This window comes from Colius striatus, chromosome 1 (assembly GCF_028858725.1).
Source record: "Colius striatus isolate bColStr4 chromosome 1, bColStr4.1.hap1, whole genome shotgun sequence".
In the NCBI taxonomy this organism is placed as follows: Eukaryota; Metazoa; Chordata; class Aves; order Coliiformes; family Coliidae; genus Colius; species Colius striatus.
Genome location: NC_084759.1, coordinates 143,762,071 through 143,775,446, shown reverse-complemented (window position 1 = coordinate 143,775,446; position 13,376 = coordinate 143,762,071).

Below are 13,376 nucleotides of genomic sequence, written 5' to 3'. Positions count from 1 at the left end.
CTCATTCATGACATAAACTGTTTGGATACAGGAGTATAATGCACACTAAGTATGTTTGCAACTGATACTATATTAGGAGGAGCTGTGGACTCCCTAAAAAGCAGTCATACTTTTTGTGTTAAATATACAAAGATCATGCATATTCATTATCTTTATCAAAAAAAGGTTGGGTTATACTAATTATTTCTGAGAACTCAGTATCACATGCTCCCGCCATAATTCTGCCCTGATCTGCCCCAGTTATGCCTCCACCATGCCTCCTTCAGTAATCCTCAGGGATGAAGATCTTAGTCTTCCTCATGATGTCTTCCTTCACCTTTCCACTCCAGGCACTAATCCAAACAGCAACTCTGGTTCTAACCAGTCTTTCTCAGGCTTGAGCTGCTGCTTTTCTCCTAGGATCAAAGTTTTAGCCTAAAATACATTTTCAGGACACATCCACCCATTCCTTATTAAAGAAAGCATATAGTTACAGGAAACATCTCCCCTCCTTATCTTGTTGCCTAGGTTACATGTGCAATAATAGCTGGACACTGGGTAGTGGAAGTTTATCGATAACTCCTACCATTACACTATTTAAAGCTAACTTTACATTAAACTAACTTTTACATTTTAATCTTGCCTCTCTATGTTCCTTTATTTCAGTTTTATTGGACATCACTCAGGACTTAAGCCCAGCCACCCCCAGCCACCCAGAATTGTCTGAGGTTGGTTGGAAACCAAGGGGGTTTAGCTTCTGCAAAATTAATTGCAACAGGGAATCATGACACTTTCCAATCTTAGATATTTTGTGATTCTATGATCTGAAAATCAGTTGTTACAGAGGTGAAAAAACTTCTTAACAAACCAGGTAGATTTCATGAGCCTGATAGATGTAAAACAAATGAAGGATTCAAATTTGTTTCTTTATTAAGACAGGCTCACTATCATGCAATGTTTTTAATTGTCCTTCCACGCATACACACACACTCATGTACTTCATAACTTCCCATTACAGTAGAGAGATCAGGAGTCTATTACAGCAGATGAGCTTGGAGTGCTTATAATGCATTGGTTTTCTTTCTGCCCAAGGCTTATGGTTTCTTTGCTACTCAGCACATAATCTTTTGGGGATGCTTGACCTTTGCCTTCTCCAGTTTCCAAGCTACCAGAGCACACTTCTCAGCCTCGTGCTGCTTGTGTAGCATCCTTACCTCCCTTCTCCGCTGTCAGGCATGGCCTGTCTTTGATCAGGATCAGAAGCACTATGCAAACAGGAATTGCCTATAATGAGATGAGACCAGCAGGATGATGCAAACAGGAACTGAGTGTAGTGAGCCTTGGTGTGTGCCATGGCTAAACTATGGACAGGAGTGCACTATGAAAAAGTAAGGAAGTCAAGGATAAAGTGAAAGAAGTCTGTTTAGAAAGCACATAACATAAATTAAACGTAGCCACCATGAATTAAGTGTTGAAAGGCAGCATCAGGATGCAGGCCTGCCCTACTTGAAGGCTGATACAATCCAGCAATTATCTCAGTAACACTGTGTTGGGCCAAAATTATCTGGGCAACAGCATTGGAAACACCAGGCAGAGAAGTAGGAGTAGCAGAATTCAGGTAAATGAGGAAGAAGTAATATGAGGAGGGTTGTTTATTTTGTGAAGAATCTGGACAGAGACAAGCAGGTGTGTGTAGGCATAACAAATAGATGGGCTCAGGGAAAGTGGGTAATTAGGTATAATACGAGGTAATGAGTAAAGAAGTGTGGGATCTTTTGACCAAGGATTGCAAGTGCTTATCGATAATGATATTGAAAAATGGAGGTACTGTGGATTAAACCTGTCTACTTTTCAATTTCCACCCCATCTTGGAGTCTCACATTAATTTTCATCTCAGTCCATGGTATGTTTTGTTCACGTGTTTCAGCTCATCTCCATGTCCAGACTTCACTATAATTGCTTTATGTTATGTTGATTTTTAGCAAGATTGAATCTGAATAAACTCTCCAGGTTGGGTTACTATCATTTTTAGTCTACGCAGATCATTTTCTTCCAATCAAAAACTTCTATCAGTAACAGTGTTGTTCCCAGCAACTTGAAAGATAGACAGTATTACTGACCCATTGCACTGACTATCTATAATTCTCAGAGCAGTTAAGACAGACACTCTCATTATTGCCATGATCATTACCAATAACAGGTGGAAAATCTGTTTTCACTGAAAGAAACAGGGTTTTGCTTCTGACAGAGATGCTGTCAATTTGGATCAATTTTTTCTTATTACCTAGGTCCATGTCATGAACCTGAGGGCACCAGCAGCCCTGAGTGTCCCTGCTCAGCTCCCTTACCCTGCTTGTGGCCCAGGACCCTATTCCAGCACTTTCCCAGGGCTGTCAGTCTTTGCCCCAGTGACACTGTGAAGGACCAGTCTCTGGCTCCCCACAGCCCTTCCCCTGCCCTGCCCTGCCCTGCCCTGCCCTGCCGTGAGCCACAGTGAGCTGTGCCAACCCACAGATCAATGTCCTGGTCCAGCCTTGGCCCATCTCCAGTCATCCTGGGACTGTGTTTGACCCTGGTTGCCTCCACTGGGCCTGACCCTGACACCGTCCATGGGCTGATGTCCCAGAGGTGCCAGATGCAGGGGGCTGGGGGTGGTGGGATGATCTCAACTGGGAAAAGCAGGCACTCAGGGTAGATGTCCAGTTGAGGCCCAGCTCAGAGATATCCCTGCCTCCACTTCTATACTCTTTCTTTTTGGCAGCAGCGTATGTATTGTCACACTCACGTGGTTGCCCATCAAACAATTCAATATTGATGTAGTTAGGAGCTGGGGTCACTGTGAACTGATGATTATCAGCAGGGGCAGGATGTTCGCTTTGTGAACTGAGACTAGAACTTGCATACCGAGTCATGTCCTTGACTCCTTGTCAGTCTTCCAAGTCGTCACCTTACAGTGAATAACATTGCTATCTAAGAGATATAAAACAGCAGAATATTCTTAGTAGTCCATACACTTGAATTGTGATGCACAGATTCATTTTTAATTACGGCATTTCATTGTTTTGATGTGATAGAAGACCCATCTTGTTTCAGATGGACCTTCACATTTATCCTGCAACATCTTCAAATGCAAAACTGTGTCCTCAACCTCTGCATCTATACACATTCAAAGGAGAACTTTCACTTCAATTATATCTACTCTTTCAGTCTTCTACTTTATTTTCTCTTGTATCTCTGGCCATTCCTGACACATCTCAATTTTCTGGGTTAAAATATCTCACTCTGAAAGAGTTTCTATTGAGGTTAAAGGCATAATAAACAGAATCTTCATTTAAAAAAAAATAGTTTGGAAGAACTAAATCCCAGATATGGATCAATCTGAGATTCTTAAAGTTGTAATTTCAGTCCTTCCCACTGTTATTCACTGTCTTCCATAATGTTTCCGTAATGGTTTGGTTTTCATGCACCACTTGGTCAGAATGACTGAAGGTCATTCAGCACTCGCAAACTTTGCCTCATCCTCAGAACTTGGAAGTTAATCATTGTCAATCAACCCTTGAAACAAAAATCTCCATCCAAGTCCGTGACTTGAGGAGTCGCACTTGTGGGATATGTTTCCAGTTATTTTGCAATACATTATATGTCTATTTATTCCTCTGTCTTCTTTTTCCTTTCCTGTTTTCTTATTCTTCATCTTTCTGTTGAGCGTTGATATTTGCTATTACTGATTGTTTCATGTACCTCAGGCTATCACTTTCTCTAACAGGCATATTCACGACTCTTTCATTCAGTTTCCTAATCCTGTTCCTCTGATGAGCTTTCATGTGTCTGATCCATAAATGATTCCCAGGCAGACCCATTCCTTTTTAATCTCTTTAAATGGATCCTTATTTGAAACAATCTTCCCATCTCATGGCTTCCACCACTTTTTGGCTCAAGCAAATATCCAGAATCATAGTCCTTGCACACAACAGTTTGAATCTCAAACTCATGTTTGAATCCTTCATTACTAAGGGTATGAAGAACCAGATTTAAACTTATACCAGTAAGATGCCATATTTAGATAGATATTAAGGACAAGCAGCTGAAAAAAAGTGTTGGATGCATATTTTGTTTTACCATTAAAGTATAAAGTGAGTTCTTAAGATTGCTAGAACAGGAAAATATCTAGTCATTAACCCTAGAAGAGGACCATACTGGAATGTGCTGAGAGTATTAGGACTCTACACCAGATAACACTATCAAAATAGTGTATGTTAAAGTATGCTAAGCTATATCAGAGAAAACATTAGCTATATTACCAAAGACCTGTATCTTAGATGCAAAACTCATGGAGTCACAAATGGAAATGCTGTCAAGAAGCTACCTATTAACAGTCTTGTAACCAGAGGCTGTGATTTTATTTTGTACTGCTTCAAGGCTGGGATTTAACAATAGTTGCTTTGTCTAGGCTACTCTTGGCCTGCTTGAGACTTGCCTTATCTTGTTTAACTGTTAGAGCAGTTGCCTAACAATCACACTACCTATAATATTACCTAACTTGTTTTAACTTTAGTTATCTTTGTGCAATTGTGTGCTACGTTACTACAGTAGTTTTGATGTATTTCTGTAACTATAGTTAGTGAAAATAGGTCTGTGTAGAGGGAACTCTGTGACCTAGAAGTGTAGAGGAGTAAAAGGGCAGGATGATAGCAGAGGCCTTGAAAGTAGAGGCCTCAGATGATACCAGAAGCCTCAGAGTTATAAACAAATCACTGGTGTTGATTTATTGGTAACTAAAGGAATGCAGCCTTCAGAACTGGATAAATCCAGTTTTAAGGATAACGAAGAGAAAGAATTCAGCATAATATAAATTAAACTACAGACAGTGATTTTTGTACTAATAAGGAATTGCAAATCAATAAAGAAAGAGGATGATGTGGTACATGTTACAAAATATATAAAAGCAAATCTAAGCACAAACCCTAGAGTGAGGAAGAAGTCCTCACTATCAACATCCAATCTCTCCTAGTGACTAGTACTTTGTGCGAGCAAAGTGTATTTCTTCATACCTCACAAAGTTGTCATGTTGTGGTCCAATACTGAATAGAACTGAAAACCTGAGATTCAGACACTGCATAAAGGACATACAATTTGACCATGTGTAAAATCTATTGAGGATGTGTGTTAATTGATGTCAGAGTTGGAACCATCTTTAGATGTGCACCTGAGGCTGCAACAACAAAACCCACACACAATCAGCAGGCTAATGGTTGTAACTCCAGTATAATAACTACTGGGAATGATGTGGGCATCATGGCCTCAGAATCAAGTGTGCAAAATCATTCACTGACATTCTACAGTGCTATATATTTTACTTTTGTCTTATTAAGGGCAAATATACCTTTAGTGTTTGTATTGCCTCTGGTTACTTCCATTCAAAGCCTGTTATTGTATGGATACAACAATGGGCCGATAGAGTATTTACCAGTTCAGGCAATATCAGTCTAAGAAACTCTATTTCCTGGCAATGCTCTTGATTTGTTTTGACAATAGATTGAATCAATACAAAGGACACAGACACCAAGTTAATGTGCTTGTCTTTCCTAACATTTAAAGGAAAAAATAACAAGCAAAATAATACAGCAAGAATAAAACAAAACAAGATAATGAACCTAATCATTACTATGTACGGTTAAATATAGTGATTAAGGAAGATAAATCACTAATTGCCCTAATACTTTACCATCATCCAGATCCGCAGTTGCTGAGGAGCCCTGGCTGCAGCAAGGATTTGAAGAACCTTTCCCAGCAATTGGGAGGTCCTACACAGTGCATCCACTCGTAGCTGAAGTCTCCAAAGTCCCTGCAAGAGAGTTCAGCTTTTTATATTGTCGAATAAACAAGCTTGCATAATCTTAAATGCGGAAACATCTGGTTTCAATTTCCTTTGAGATACCACCCGAAATCTGGCCAGAGCTCAAGGAGGAACCAAGGGAGTTTCGTTATTTGGCTTTGACCACATATTACCAAACAAGGTTAGACACCTGATTTCATGGCCTTGACAACCTGCCTCTAAACAAGGAAAGTTAAACACATTCTCACAACCTTTTATCTTCACTAATGATTATATGTCATGAAAGCTACATCTTTCACTAATGATCACACATATTTCGCTAATGATCAGATACTAATATTATATTATGTTTGGCTGGGAGGTTCACCTAGAGGTCAGCTTTTGCTCAGGCCTCAGATCTCTGACCATGTATACCTGAAATATTTGTTTTGTCCAAACATTTCCAAAGATGGACTGTATAATCTGATTTGGTGCTGATTGGTTTTTGGATTTGTAGCTGAGACCAACTTGCTGTTCTGGTTTTTTTTTCATGACCAGACTATTGCCTGTGCTGTTGGCATGGTGGCAAAGAAGGATGTGTTGAATCTGGTGGTTTTACCCTAGTCTTACAGTCTCTTCCTGCCTTGGACCCCATTCTCACTTTGTTTCCTTCTTCAGCAACTGTGTTAGCAAATGTGTTATTTCTATGTATGTTTGAAAGCACGCAAGTGAAAACTGGTGGTGTAGTTCTCCCAATAGTATCCCTAGCAATCCCCTAGAGGGACTGGCATTTCTGAAGTTTTTCGTTTTGGTTTGGGTTTTGTTTTACTGTTTGACATTCCTGATGTAACAGACATCTGTCATCTGTCTGCATTGACTGGGCTTTACTTCAATTGATTGTGAATTTGCTCTGTTTGATCAGTTCTAACATCTTGCTAGTTCTTGTTCACATTTCTTGCATTGTATCTCCTGTATCTTCTAAAGCCTTTTGCCTATACAGGTTTCTGCCTCAGCATAAGCTTATGATAAATACCCTCTCTTGTCTCCTACGTGACCCACAAACTTTTTAAGCTTAACAGTTGTAGGGAATCTTTTGCTGATGTATAAGATTTCTGCATATGTCTTTTGTAGTGGGCAGTCGGTAAGACTATTGTGGGAGGAGCTAGTGATCCACATAATACCTTATGCAGGTGTTTGCCCCTGTATAATGAATAACATGTGACCATTGCTCAACTCTAACATATGTGTGTTGAATCATAAACATGTGTGTAATACCTTGTTCTGTACACTTGAATTACTATGTGCCTTTAATCACCAGTTTTATCTGCTGATCCTGGGAACTGTAGGTTTATTCATGTGATAAGGATATTGGGATATGTTGCCAAAGGACTTTTCAAAGCTAAGTCGACACCCCAAACCTGACCAATATTGGGGCTGACAAATCTGTGTTAAGAGCAAAAGTCTATAAGTGTACAGGTGAGCACAGAGCTCACATGCCTCACCATGGATGGGAATTGCACCATGTGCCGTGACATTCCGATTCTGTGTCATCTCAGGGCTCCCAGCAGCAGAAGGGATGTAAGATTTTATAACTTCTTGTCAACTTTTCTGGGACATTAAAAACAGAACTATTTTGCTTGAGCATGTTTGTGCCTTTCTTTTTGGGAATCAAAAAGAACGAACACCTCCTGGTACAAAATAGTCACTAGCTTTTTAAAAGGAATTGCTGTTGATATGAAAACTTTAGGATGGCACTATCTTGACAGGGAAGACTATTCATGCAGTGAGGTAGTGAAAAGGAATTAATGGATAGGTGGTACCATACTAGCATAAAAGAAGGTAAACACTGAAGAGAGAAAGGCAAGATAAGAACCATTTATAAGAAAACTGCCCTTCCCTACAGAAACATCAGCTCTGACTAATGACTCATTTGGTTTGAGTGAAACTGACGTAAGACAGTCTCCTTATGGCTTATATTTTGCTTTACTCAGATGTAAGAATAAAATTCATCATAATATCATCATCTTGGGTTTCTATGGTCAACTTTATAAATCAAAACTTGCAGACTTGTCACCTGCTTCTGTGCAGTATCAATTAAATGTACCCACAGGTCTATAATTTCATCTTTTGTTCACTAGTTTGGTACATGTAGACTGTAATTATTACTTTGTTGTATTTCCTATTTGACAGTTGCATCTCTGAGAGTAAGTATGTGCTCTTTTTCCTCCAAGAAGAGATATCTAAAGCAGATATTGTTTGCCTGTTTTAACATATTTTGTATAAAGTATGATATCTAACAAAACTTTTGTCAGTGTAAGGTAAAGCTGCACTCTATGGTCTTTTTTTATCATTTTAATGACCAGATCCCTGCTTTTCTTTTTCTCCATCTTCAGTAGAATGGATGGCTGCTGCACCACATAACTTCTATTTTCTTTTCTTTATTTCTAAACTTATTTATTATTGGCAACACAGCTGGTCTGCCTAGAACAATCATTTTTCTTATCCAATAAGCCACCCTTCAGTCTGTGTTACTGCTAATGTAGCAAAATGAGAAAGGAAGGGTGCATTTTGTTTTAAACAATACTGATTTCACTCACTTTGATGGTCTTACACTATTAAACACTGAGAGTACCTGTCATATTCAAGCCATCCTGGCTATACAACTAAGAAAGTTTGTGGTCTAGCTAAGATTACTTGTATATGACAAGGAAAATGAGGGATACCAGCTGAAATGTGGGCATCATATCTCTGTTGACTGGGGAAAATGAACTGGTTTTTCACTCTTCAGGGTACTTCTAGAGTTAACAATGATTGTAATCTTTTGTCTTTTCATTCTGTTCAGCCTTCCTGAAATAAGTTTGCTGATTTACTCCTCTTTGTGCCTCCTTCTCTAGGTATTTTATGGATGAAGTCCTATTCTTTATCTTTCTGTCACTTTTTCTTCACATCTTCAGTTCTGTCCCTCATCTTCACAGTATGCTCACTGATGTTCTGGGACCTTTGTAACAATCTGGTCTTTATGCCACCAAATCTCACTAGCTTTTTAACCCTTCTGTTACTGTTTCTGCTGGTGCTTTCAGATATATATGTGTATTTACCAACCTCAATGCTTCTATTCCAAATCTCTGCATCAATAGACTCAACAACCAAATAGAAATTGGCTTTTTTTTCCTTTACCAATTAATGGATCCAACCACTTCCTTTCACAACAAAGAGGCAGTGATGGAAAGATTTCCTCTTGCTTTCACACCTTGGATTCTCTGCCAACTATTGTGTCAGCTAATGAAACAGAAGTCACTACAAGACCATATAGATAGGGGAAGTGGTTTTCGTTCAATCATGTAAATCAGATAACTCTGTTTACTCATATTTTTATCAACTGAAGTATCAGTATGCATGTCCAAGTAATCTGGCCAGGATGAATTGTATGTGACATGAAAGACAAGACATGCCAGTACTGAATCCTGTCCTAAGATCCTCTTCATTGCTGAGAACTACTTTTGGACAGGGCTTATACAGCCCTTAAGAGTCAATAGTTACTGTTATTTTTTCCTGATGTATCTAGTTTCATTCCCTGTGAGTCTTAGACAACACTGCCGAGTCAATGGTTTGCTTTTGTTTTCCATGTCTAATTGTCTTCTGGCTCCAGGCCAGTTCATTATCTTCCCATCATCTTACCTTACAGTTTCATTTTCTTTCTAGTGAATGAAACAATGCGTAGGTTGCACTGTGAGCCAGGTGAACTGGCGACCTTGGATAACAATATATGCCATTATTTCAGTCCTTATTCTTGTGTTTTCCCTTGCCCAAGAAAATTTCCACTCTCAGAACAATCTGAGTATTTATGGTGCAAATATCTGCATGAGTTCCAAGTGAAAGTTTGGTGTTCATTTGCAGATTAGGATTTCAAGTTGGGGGTTTTTTTTGTATGTTACCAAGCACTAACACAGGATATATATGTTAACTTGTTAGTTTTGCTTTGTCTATTCTGTTGCCAAACAAGCTCTAGTTCAATTCACTCTAGAAAATCTCTTTTCTTCTGATGTGTTTTGTCTGTTATGCTTTTTTTTTTTTTTAGGAAGAATGCTTTCAGTATAGGCTAATATAGTGTCATAAAGCTTGAAAAAGCATGTACAGTATTTATGGACCAATCAACCTAGGATCATGCAGTGTCTTAAAAGCTGAAGTTTATCAAATGCCCTAAAAGTAGGCCTAGCATTCTCCTGGCCTATCCCTTTGAAGAACATGAGTCATGCAGAACACTGCAGAGGATTTAAAAGCTTGCAGAATGTTTTGTGATGATATGAAAGCAAAACCAAGCCATTGACTATCAGCTACAGTTCCAGTCACCATTTGTTCAACGTCTCACTTGGATTTCTGTAATTTTCATGTGGAAGGGTCCAAGTCACAATATAGTCTGATGAAAATGCTTCATCCTAAATCTAGGCTGGGCATGAAGGGCTAAGTTCAGAAGTAACTTTTAGATTAGCTTATTTGCTACATACAAACCCTCTTTAACACACTTGATTCCTACCTGAATGCTAAACAGGATGCTGTTTTCCATGAATCAGCTTGCAGTCTAATTTATTTGCAAACTGGTCTCTTGAGAGAAGAGTCTGAGGTTGTCTGGGGTATCCCAGGTGTTAAGAGTACCTTTGCCACCTAATCACTGATTCTAATAGGCTAATCAAGGCTGAAGCATTTGTTGAGACTCAGCCTTTGGGATCTGTGGTAATTTAAATGTTGCAGACACCATTTTCCTTCAGTTTTTTTTAATGGCTTGATTTGATTTCTCTGCATTTCCACCAACTTGAAGGTCATCTGGTACCATGAAAGTGTGATTTATAACCTGTTATTTACAAATCAGTTGAGCTAATTGTTCTTTGAAGTGTGATTGGGTTTTATGACACTAAAAATACCTCCTCTGGAAATAATGTGTTCTGCCAGATATGGACCACTATGCTATCCTTTTCTAGGACACCATCTCAGTCCAACTGTTTAATGATATTGATAAATATAAGTAAATAGTTATTCCCCTTTGGTGCAGTTTGCTTGCAAATATCACGGTGGTGACCACGGTTCTGGCAGTACTGAAGATGAATCTTTATTCATTGATTCATTAAGGCTGTGGCTTATCTGATTAATCAAGCTTTGGGGTACTGGAGCATTTTCATTTTTCTAAGCTTAGGTATTTAGTGCCTATTTGGAAGATTTTCAGGATTATTGAATGAAACCTTGATTGCCATACAGAATACTTTATGGCCAGTACAACTCACTTTCTGTTTTCATAGAGGGAGTACTGGTGGGTCTGCAAATTTCCTGCACTTCTGTGAGGTTTTAAAACAATCTCTTATGTGCACATACGTTATGTCATATAGCAGCACATTTATGATCAGTTCTTTTATGTCATTTGACTAATCTTACAGTGCTTGTCACAGGGAAACTTAGCCACAACACGCTTACTTTAACCACATAACTTGAACAAATTACAACAGTTATAAATTATTTAGGCACAAAGTTCTGAGTAGATGAGCAAGAGATTGTGTGTGGGAAGGATATGGCAGGATGTTTATGTCTCTTGTCATGCAAGAAGTTTGCAAGGGAGATGCCTTGTTCTGATCACATGAATATATGTTAATCTGAAAGGGACTTGCTGGAATCTATAGTGACTTCTCTCTCCTCCAAACACAAGGTTAAATCAAGTTATACAGCTTTTGCCCCAGGCACTGAGCAATAGCATCATAGAATCGTTTCAGCTGGAAGTGTTTAATGTCAAATTAATGACTATTTGGAGTCATCCTAAACAGCTGTATATAATATCAACATAAACCCTGCAGTTCACATGACTCTATCATTTGTTACTCAATAAATATCTCTATAGCTATATTAGATTTATACTATAAAGTTTCCAGCATAGATTGGCTTTTGCATGTAACCTTCTTCTTGCCCGTAGCTGAAGCACTAAAAGGCTTTTTTTTACCACCTGTGGCCTGCTGGAACAGAGATTCATGAGTACAAAACTAACTGCTAAAGCATGATGGACCTTGGATGTTCAAGCAAAAAACCTTCCTTTCACAGCTGTTCGTCAACAGCAGGAAACAACTGCTTCTGCACACTTGCTGACTTGGCAGCCCAATTGAATCTAAACCTGACTCCTGTTGAATTGAAAACAAATCCAGAGAGTCTCACTTCCACCACTTCCACAATGTTTTCCCCAGGAAAGTACTGTCATTCTTACAAATGTACTAATTCCTAAGCAGCAGTGTAAATTCTGAGCTCACTCTCCTTTGAACATCATCATTACTCTAATTTTCTAGACGTTGTAAAAAAATGTCTTTCTCATGGAGCACATTCTTTTGCAGTGACTCATTTTTCCTTGATGTGGATTTCAGCTGGTGTCTCAGGTCTATACCGTCAGGACCCCTATATATTGATTTGTCCCTTTGCACATTGTAGTTTCCACTTTAAAATCCACTGTACAAAATTGGTTTAATACAGAGAGTAGTACTTGGACCAAGAAAAATAACAGGCTGAACATAAACTAGCTAGCTATTTTCATCACCTTCCACTGAAATTAAAAGCAGCAGTGCAAGGGTGAGGTTGACACCATCAAAGCAGGAGGCTGTGAGAGTGGTTGAGACCTACTCCTATGCAGTCAGTTCATGAAGCCACAGTGAAGTTGATAACACTGAGCCAGTCTAATGGCTCATCATCACCTTTTATTTTAGGTTTGTTTTGCTCTAAGGATATGTAGTGCATCTTTGAGATAGATTCTTCATTTGCTAGTGTAGGGAACATGATTTCCTAGCTGCCAGCAGTTTTGCTTATTAGTTACATGAGTGAGACAGCAGTGAGACTACTTTCTATAAGTATGTATTTCTGTAGATCTTATGTGTTGTGTACATCTTTATTCACCTTCACAGAAATGTAGTCTTCTTACAAGGGCTAAGCCAGGTAATGCAGAATAAAAAGTAAGTGAACCTAAGCACACTAGGTTAACAATATACTTGGGATATGTAGATCAGGCAATAAATAATTGACAATAAAGAACTGAGGAATTACAAAAATCCTTGCAATACTCTTCTGGAGAGGCACCTTATCAGAGGGGAAATGAACACTCCTTCAAAATCCCTGGATAAGAATAACTGTTGTGTAACAGCAGAGCTCTAGCTTGCTCCCAGGCAATCCATTGACTCACAGAAGGTCAAATCTGAAGCAGCAGGAGTTAAAAAAGGAAGAATTGTTTGGCCTGCATGAAGGTAGTGAGTAGAAGCCTTTGGCAATACAGAAAAGTCAATGGGCTGGATGGGCAGTCAGGCTCAAGTCCTTCTGAATTAATTGGATCCTCTTCCCTGGCAGTTCAGGCATCCCAGCACCTGTGATGGACTGGGCTGGGGATGCACCTTGGTGTGGTTCCCCCTCCAGGCCTTGTCCTTTGAGGGACAAATGGCTGGAGTGAGCTAGGCAGAGCTGTTAGCTGCTGATGTCCCTGCCCTGGGTGGTCTTTCCAAGGTAGAGGTTCTCTGATGTCTCCCTTTTGTTTCCAGGAGAAGCAGCCATCTGCCATCCACCATCTACCAGC